Source organism: Orycteropus afer, unplaced genomic scaffold (genome assembly GCF_000298275.1).
Source record: "Orycteropus afer afer isolate SDZICR_OR568_19922 unplaced genomic scaffold, OryAfe1.0 scaffold00304, whole genome shotgun sequence".
Lineage (NCBI taxonomy): Eukaryota > Metazoa > Chordata > Mammalia > Tubulidentata > Orycteropodidae > Orycteropus > Orycteropus afer.
Genome location: NW_006921891.1, coordinates 1,173,912 through 1,183,151, shown reverse-complemented (window position 1 = coordinate 1,183,151; position 9,240 = coordinate 1,173,912). Strand labels below are relative to the sequence as shown.

The 9,240-nt window shown below is 40.9% G+C and overlaps 1 protein-coding gene across 1 annotated transcript in view; it reads left to right on the top strand.

Moving 5' to 3' along the window:
• The window catches only part of FRMPD4 (FERM and PDZ domain containing 4), a 293,765-nt gene that overhangs the window by 100,145 nt on the left and 184,380 nt on the right, over positions 1-9,240 (top strand). The window lies entirely within an intron of this gene.

Below are 9,240 nucleotides of genomic sequence, written 5' to 3'. Positions count from 1 at the left end.
AATGGACTAATACAATATTTGTCCTTCTGTGATTGACTTATTTCACTCAGCATAATGTCCTCCAAGTTCATCCACGTTATGTGGTGTTTTGCAGATTCTAGGTTATTCTTTAGGGTTGCATAGTATCCCATGGATGTGCATATGTCTGTTCTTGTCATGGCTCTCACTTCTTTAGGATATATACCTAGTAAAGGAAAGGCTGGGTCAAATAGTATTTCTAATTCCAACTTTTTAAGGAATCGAAGAATGGCCAGATTTCATCTCACCTACTTTGGTCATGCTGTCAGAAGAGACCATTCCCCAGAGAAGGATGTTGTGCTTGGTAAGGTGGAGGATTGACGCAAGAGGGGAAGGCCCTCAACGAGATGGATTGACACAGTGGCAGTGGCTATGGGCTCAAGTATAGCAACGATTGTGGAGCTGGCACAGACCAGGCAGTGTTTTGTTGTGCTGTGCATAGGGTTGCTGTGAATTGCAGATGACTCAACGGCTCCTAACAGCTACAAAAGCAATATTCTGTTGTATGGATAGATGACAATTTGTTCATTTATTCTTCTGCTGATGGACACTTGTATTGGTCCCACCTTTGATGTATTGAGGATAGTGCTGCTATGAATATTTATGTACACATTTTTGTTTGAACAACTCTTTTCATTTCCTTTGGATATGTACCCAAAAGTGGAATTGCTGGGTCATTTGGTAATTCAGTATTGACTTTTTGAGGAACCACCAAACTTAATGCATTTTGAAGAACCATCCTGGCCTGCTCTGTAGAATTCTTGTGCTTTTCATTTGATTTCAGTGCTAGATAAATAATAGTAATTAAGAGAATTATTAGCTGAAGTGATGAAGAAATCTTTATAAAGTACACAATGCCATGCCAGGATTTTCACCCTTTGGGTATAAAGTAAAATTCTAGTAAGTACCATGTAACAGACCCCACTGTACTATAATAATCAGGTGGGTCATCTGCATCTGTGGATATCTGCATTAAAAATCAGAGGAACTTCAGGTTCACAAAAAAAAACAATAAAAGTGACACCAGTGACAAGGAATTGAAGAATGGGAGATATAAAATATTTTGGAGTATGTTACAATTTTCTGGTACATTTCAGGAGCCCTGATGGCACAGTGGCTAAGCACTTGGCTGCCAACTGCAAACAAGATCAAGGGTTTTAACCCACCAGCTACTCCACAGGAGAAAAGGCCTGGCAGTCTGGCCCAGAATCCAGCCCAGGAAGACCTATAGGGAAGTTGTATTGTGTCGTACAGTGTTGCTGGGTGTGGGAATTCACCTGATGGCTCACAATAACCACAATATATTTTTAAATATATTTTCTACGACACGGTTAAAACATCCTGGCACCAGTTCTCTTATGAATTCTCTAAAGCATGTTTAGGAATGATTATTTATCTTCAGCTTTTACAGACTAAAGGATTTCCCAGGTCAATAGTAACCAAATATTTGGTTGAAGACACATTAATATCATTCAGATTATTTTCTGAGTGCTGTCAGATTATTTCCATAAAGTAGACACAGGCTTTTTTAGGTTCATTAATATTTGGTTAAGGGCCCCTGGTGGTGCAATGGTTAAAGCGCTCAGCTGCCCACACAAAGGTTGGCAATTCAAACCCATTGACTGCTCCACAGGAAGCAGATGAGACAGTCTGCTTCTATAAAGATTGTCAGCCTTAGAAACCTTATGGGGCAATTCTATGTTGTCCTATAGGGTTGCTATGAGTCGGAATCAACTCGATGGTGGTAGATTTGGGTTAATATTTGGTGTGGAGGGGGGCAGCGGTGGTTCAGTGGTAGAATTCTGTTTCCGTTCAGGAGCCCGAGGTTTGCTTATCAGCCAGTTCACACCCACCACCCGTCCGTCAGTGGAGAGTTGTGTGTTGCTGAACAGGTTTCAGAGGAACTGAACCTCAGACTGAGAGGGAATGGGAGGAAAGGCATGGTGACCTACTTCTGAAAATCAACCCATGAAAACCCTGTGGATCGCAATGGTCTGATTCACAACGAATCATGGGACTGGCGCAGGACCAGGCAGTATTGCCTTCTGCTGTGCATGGGGTCACCCTAAGTCAGGAGTTGACTTGACAGCAGCTAGCAACAACAACAGCAACATTTCATAGATCTGAATCTTAGAATCTTTGGGAAAAGTTCCATCCCATTTGCTATAAATTAAGCTAATGCCTAACGTGATTCTTCCTTTACGTCAAACCCAGGTGTTTCATGGGCAGCTTTTATTGTCTAAGGATAAAATCCGGGAAGGTGGCAATGCAGTCCTCTCTGTCTAGATGATCGCCACTCGACATTCACTTGCTTCTTAACAAATTCTGACAATTCAAGGAAAACCTGTGGGGCAAGAAACCCAGGCTCACAGTTGTAAACGAGCTCAGAATTAATCTATGTGAAATTGAATACCCAAAGTCATCACATTTTTCTTAGCAATAAGTCACACACAAAAAAAAATGTTTGTCTTTTCCTGTAGCCTAGGTAAGAGAAAAAGTATTAGCAATTATTTTAGCAATTATGTTCTTATTATGTATAACCCCCTAAATTGATATCTGCAGAGGACAAGTGCTGAAACTCTTTGTCTACTCAATCTCCATTTCCGTCGACTTTACACATATTAAACACTTCCTGAGACGTGCCAATGCAAAGGGAATTGTGGCCTTGCCAAGCTTAATTTGCTCCTTAATTGTGCATGCTTTTATAATGCCCATAAAATAATACTTATAGGCATAACATTTCAAAGGCAGCACTTTTCAGAAAAAGAGAGTTAGATTTATTTCCAGATGTTTCCACTGAGCATTTTCTTTCTCCTTTCACTCACCCTCCATTCCCATTTTATGGCTGTGATTAACCGCGCACAGCTCTCTAGCAAAATTCATCAGCCGGGCCCACGACCTACCGGAAGCCACCATTTTCAGGGCTCAATTTGAGATGTAATGGAAGGCTGCTTTGCATAATTTTCATCTGAGACTCTCTATAATTAAATGATGAAATGTGCTTATGCTCTGCTGTGTAGACTAGGCATCATGTGAACTGCAACCACAAAGATTCCGTTCTCTGCTTTAAGTTTCATCTGGTGTTTGGAGTAGGGACAATAGTGACAAGCAATTCATTTAAGTCCCTCATGGGAATGTGTTTTTTAAGGAGCAAAACCAATTTATTGAATTGAAGAGTAACTGGAGACTGTAAAATGGCTGCTTCTTTGTTGTTAATGGATTGTTGTTGTTGTTGTTAGGTGCTGTCGGGTCTCTTCGACTTACAGTGACCCACGTACAACAGAACAAACCACTGCCCAAGCCTGAACCATCTTCCCAATCATTGCGACGCTTGAGCCCATCATTGCAGCCTCTGTGTCCATTCATCTTTTTGAGGGTCTCCCCCTTTTTTTGCTGACCCTCTCCTTTACCTAGCATGATGTTCTTCTCCAGGGACTTGTCCCACCTGATAATGGATATTACTCACATATTTTAAACAGTGCTAATTACTGAGATTAAATTTTGAGTTTTCCTTTAAAAATATTTTTAAAAGCTTTTATAGCTTTTCAAATACATACACACACACACACAAAAAAAAAACATTATTTATCATGCAATTGTGAAGCCTGAACAAGCTTTGCAAAAGTGTCTACCCTTGATATATAACCTTTCCATCTGTTCCAACTGAAAAAAGTAACGGCAACAATACCACATTTAAAACCAAAACAATGGTTCTAAAATGTGTTTTATTTAAGTGGAGCACCACATCTCTGGGATTAGTTGTGACCACCCATGAAATACTGTTAAACTTAGATGAAATGAGTAGGTAAGTTTAGCTAAACTATCCCTGTATTTACCAAGTATTATTTGAGAACTCACTGGAGAGTTTTCATCTGTATTCCTGAGAAAAATATTATTCATTGTATACCTAATTGCTGCTGGTTATATTGCCACTAGCAGCCTTGGTGGTGCAGGTGGTTTGCAGTTAGTTCCTGACAGAAAGTTTGGCAGTTCAAATCTATCCAGCGGCCCCGTGGATGAAAAGTCCTGCTTCCATTACAGATCTGCTTCTGTAATATATGCCATCACTATTTCAGAGACTAGAATTAAAGAGATGAGGATTACCCTGCGTTCAAGCAGTTCAGAATCTAGTAGTATTTGATTCTGAAATTGTCAAAAGCTTCCATTTACCAGTGATTCAGGACAAATACTGGAGTAAATTTCATCCATTGACCTTTTCCATCCTAAATATTAGGAAAAGGCCACTGTTATTTAATCTTAGGGGAACATTTGTGCTCTTGACATGACTTTGAGAATCAAGAGAGGGTTTTTTTCTAGGAGCTAAATGAAGAAAGAAATTTAAGTATTAATCTTTAATGCCTCCATAATAACCATTTCAAAAATCATGCCCTATATTTTTATGCATGTGGTGATTTCCCATATATATCTAGATCTGGGGTCAGCACACTGTAGCCCATGGGCTAAATCTTGACCCTTTGCCTGCTTTTCTAAATCAAGTTCTATTGACATAGAGCCATGCTAATTCCTTTTGCACTACAGCAGCAGAATTGAATAGTTGTGACTGAAACCATATGGCCTGCAAAGTATAAAATATTTACTATCTGGCCCTTTACAGGAAAAGTTTGCCAACCCCTGATCTATGTTGTTGTTATTTGCCATCGAGTCGGCCCCGACTCATAGAGACCCCTCCTTGGGTTTCCGAGGCAGTAGCACTACGGAAGTAGGAATGCTCAACCTTCCTTCCGAGGAGTGGCTGGTGGGTTTGAACCGCCAGCCTTCTGGTTAGCAGTCAAGTGCCTTAGGCACTATGCTACCAGAGCTCCTGATCTATATAATATGCTTAAAGTGGCATTTCGAAGTTTATCAGTTTCAGACTCTATCTAATGATTTTGTAGTCTGCTAGACAAGGGCTAGGTCAAGAGCACTGTCCCCCACCTCCTTATACCACTCTTCCCAGTTTTGTTATCTAGAACCAGTTACCTTTGTAAGTTTAAATAATAGATTATACCTTTGTTTCTTTTTTCCTTCCATAATAAGTAGCATATTTGAAGAGCAGTAATTTGAAGTAGTAAGATTGTTGTTGTTGTTGTTATATGCCGTGGAGTCAGCCCTGACTCATAGCGACCCCTCCTTGGGTTTCCGAGGCAGTATCACTACGGAAGTAGGATTGCCCAACCCTCATTCCGAGGAGTTGCTGGTGGGTTTGAACCGCCAGCTTTCTGGTTAGCAGTCAAGTGCCTTAGCCACTATGCTACCAGAACTCCCGTAGTAAGATTATAATATAATTAATGGCCCCTTCTTACTTACTTCTCCTTACACTGTCCTTTCCTAACTTGTGACATCTGTATTTTGACTTTATCACAAAGTTTGGAGTTATTTGCAGTTGTTCTGGAACCATTATTAAGTCTTCTGTGCCTTGTCTATAGGTTGATTCAAATATTAAAATTCACTGGAGAGTTTTCATTTTTATTACTAAGGAAGTATTATTCCTTGTATAGCTGTAAACAGAAAGTTTCAAAGTGGAAGCACTCATGTCAGATGTAACAGTGATGGGGCCAACATGCATTGTCAGGAAACTAAAGGTCATGAGATAAACCATTCGGGAAGAATGTGTCGATATGTAAACAGTTCATTCCCAGAAAATATGTGTTCATGACTACAGTCAGCCGGGGACACTCACCTAGGTGGTAACTCACTCCTTCCTAGCCAATTGGCTGACCTCTGCATTTCAAAGGAGCCCTGGCGGCGTAGCGCCTAAGGCACTTGACTGCTAACCAGAAGGCTGGTGGTTCAAATCCACCAGCTACTCCTTGAAAGGAAGACTGGGCAATCTACTTCCGTAGAGATACTGCCTTGGAAACCCAAGGAGGGGTCGCTAAGAGTTGGATCCAACTAGATGAGAGTGAGTTTGGTTTTTTGGTTTTCTACATTTCAAAAGACTTCAAGCTGGAGCCGATCTTATCTATGATTGATCATGAACCCCCTACCCTTTCTTCATTCGTTATGTATAAAGATACCTCTCTCTGCTTGAATGGCTAAATGCTTTATAGTCTTACTTAGAGTTGCCCAGCTCCAGCTGTATTATTCCTCAATGAAACCTCTTTTCTTTCACTACTAACAGAGTGTGAGTTTTTCTTCTTTGATGTTGTTGTTGTTGTTGTTATGTGCTGTTGAGTCATTTCCTACTCAGAGTGACCCTAGGTACAACAGAACAAAACACTGCCTGGTCTTGTTCCAGCCTCACAATCTTTGACATAGCTGGTTATGTTGCCATTAGGAACCTCGGTGGAGCAAATGGTTTACAAATGGCTGCTGGCTGAAAGTTTGACACTTGTAATCTACCCAGCAGCTCCATGGATGAAAAGACCTGGAGAGCTACCTCCATAAACATTACAGCCAAGATAGCCCTATGGTCTCTGTAATCATGGGATCACCAGGAGTAATAGTCTACTCCACGGCAGCTAACAACAACATATTGCCAGTATTATAAAGTTTTTGTTCTCTCACAGTGTGTTTTTCACTTTTTGCCTTGCATTCCCTGCCTTAAATGTTTCCACCTTCTCAAGGGTAGGGTCAAATCTGTGAAAGAAACTTCTTTCCCAAGCACCTCTTTCTCAGAGTCTACCTTCTTTGCTCTGATGTGGATTGATGACTTCCTGTTGTTGTTATGTGGAGTGGAGCCAGTTCCGACTCATAGCGACCCCTCCTTGGGTTTATGAGGTGGTATCACAACGGAAGTAGATTGCCCAACCTTCCTTCCGAGGAGTGGCTGGTGGGTTTGAACCGCCAGCCTTCTGGTTGGCAGTCAAGTGCCTTGGGCACTACACCACCAGAGCTCCATAGGCCTCCTATAAGTGTCATCCTAAGACTTTACTTCCTTCTTCTCCAATGGTTGGATCCATTATTTCTTTGACCCCATGTCTTTTTGTTTCTTGATTTTGTTGGAGCACATCCTCAGACAACTTGCTCAGAAGAGATGTGTGGGAAGTAAACTTTCTAAATCTTTGCGTGTCTGGAAATGTCATTATTCTTTCTTGATGTAGAATTCTAAGTTGAAACTTATTTTCCCCTAGAAGTTTTAAGGCAGGCTACATAGCTTTCAGGCCTCCAGGCTTGCAGTCAGATAATTATCTGATTCTTATTCCTTTAGGGACAACCTGTCTTCTCTCCATAGCTTTTAAGATTCTTTCTTCATCCTCTGCATATTGAAATGCCACTGTGATGCATTTAGGTGTGATGGCTTTTTCATTGTCAGCCATGGTTTCATTGTCGGCTGAAAGTTCTCAGGCTCAGTTCTCCGACTGGCTCCAGCACCTTTTCAAACTGATTGTTTGATAATTCCATTCTGTTGTTTTCTCTTTTAGAAATTCCTATCAATTATATATTGAGTCTTCTGAGTTGCTCATCTGTAATTTTTTTCTTACTCATATTCCTAATATTTTGTCTTTTTATTCAACTTTCTGGAGTTTTTTTCCACATATCTTTCATGTTTTCTATTTAATAAAGTTTGGATTTAATATCTAAGAGTACTTCCTCACACTCATGTGTCTTTCTATTTTCTTTCTGCCTATACTGAAACATGTAATAGATAATGCATTTAAATTTCTAAAGATTATAATAGCCCTTCAGAAACAAGTTCACCAACTTATACTTTCACTTTTGGGGAAAAAGTATTTTACTTTTCATTTATTAATGAGAATGGACATCTCTGAGAACTTTATTGGGTGTCTTTTATTTTTAATTAAATGAACTCTATATATTATATCAGAAGGAAGGTTGGGCAATCTACTTCCGTAGTGATACCACCTCGGCAACCCAAGGAGGGGTCGCTATGAGTCGGGTCTGACTTGATGGCACATAACAACAACAACAACATATATATTATATATTTGTCTGTTCTGTATGTTGAAAATATTCCCTTTCAGTATGGTATTTGTGGTGCAGTGAACTCCTTTGTATGACTCTTCTAGCGTTGGTCTTTGTGACTCCCACCAAATGACTGAGTGTGACAAATGTAAAGTGCTTGTGGACCACCAAGGGGATTGGATAGCTTGTTAATAATGTAAGTAAGGTACGTGGCACCCTTGTAGGGGTGGGACCATGCAAATAATGTGTATGGAATGCTAACATGGGATTTGGTCAGAATTGCTATTCCACTAGGCTTAAAATGAGCCATCTCAGAGGCTGCAGAGGGGTGGATCTCACTACTGGCAAGAAAGAAGAGCTAGGAGTGGAGCATACCCTTTGGACTTGAGATCCCAGCACTGGATCTCCTTGACCCAGGAGGAAAAGAGAGAGAGAGAGCTGTAAAACTTTGCTGAGACAGCAGTGAGACAGTAGCAGCAGAGGCAGTGGAACCAGGAGGCTGGCATGAGACAGAGTGGTGGGCTTCCCAGCCCACAGAGAGAGAAAGCTGAGTGCCTTTGGACAGGAGGGTTGCTGGCAGAGTGTGGTGCCTCTCTCCACACCTATTGGCAGAGCTCAGAGAGCTTTGTAACACTTTCCCAAGCAGGGCAGAAACTGAGGCCCAAGAGAGAGAGAAGTGTGCCTGTGGCATGGCTGAGAAGAAGCAGTCCTGATTGAAGAATTGTAGCCTGAGTTGTTTCTGACCCTGAATTATAACTTGTTACTTCTCTAATAAACTCCATAATCATGAGTGTTGTCTGAGTTCTGTGTAGCCATTGCAACAAATTATTGAACCCAGCAGAGAAGTAGAGAGTGCTGTCAGACGGGCGTTGGTGCCAGAATTGGCAAAAGGGTTAGATTGGTGGCATGGCTGACCTCCACCTCATAGAAACCAGCCTTGGGCTGTTGAAGTTCATCTTGATCCTTTCTCCCACTTGTGAAGTTAGAGGAGATCAGACACCACCGCCATGCCCTTTGGCAGTATTTGTCTTATACCTTTGTGTATGCTTTTGCCATTTTAAATTACCATGTAGTCGAACCACTTGCTTTTCCTTTTATAACTTTTTGATTTTTATTATAGTTAGAAATGCCCTTCTGACTCCAAGACCCTAAATGTTTTCTTTATTATTTTCTTCTAGTGCTTTCATAGTTTAAATGTTTTTGTATCTGATATATATAGGAAATTATACACACACACACATAAGCTCTGGTAGCATAGTGCCTAAGACACTTGACTGCTAACCAGAAGGCTGGCATTTCAAACCCACCAGCCACTCATTGGAAGGAAGGTTGGGCAATCTACTTCCATAGTGATAC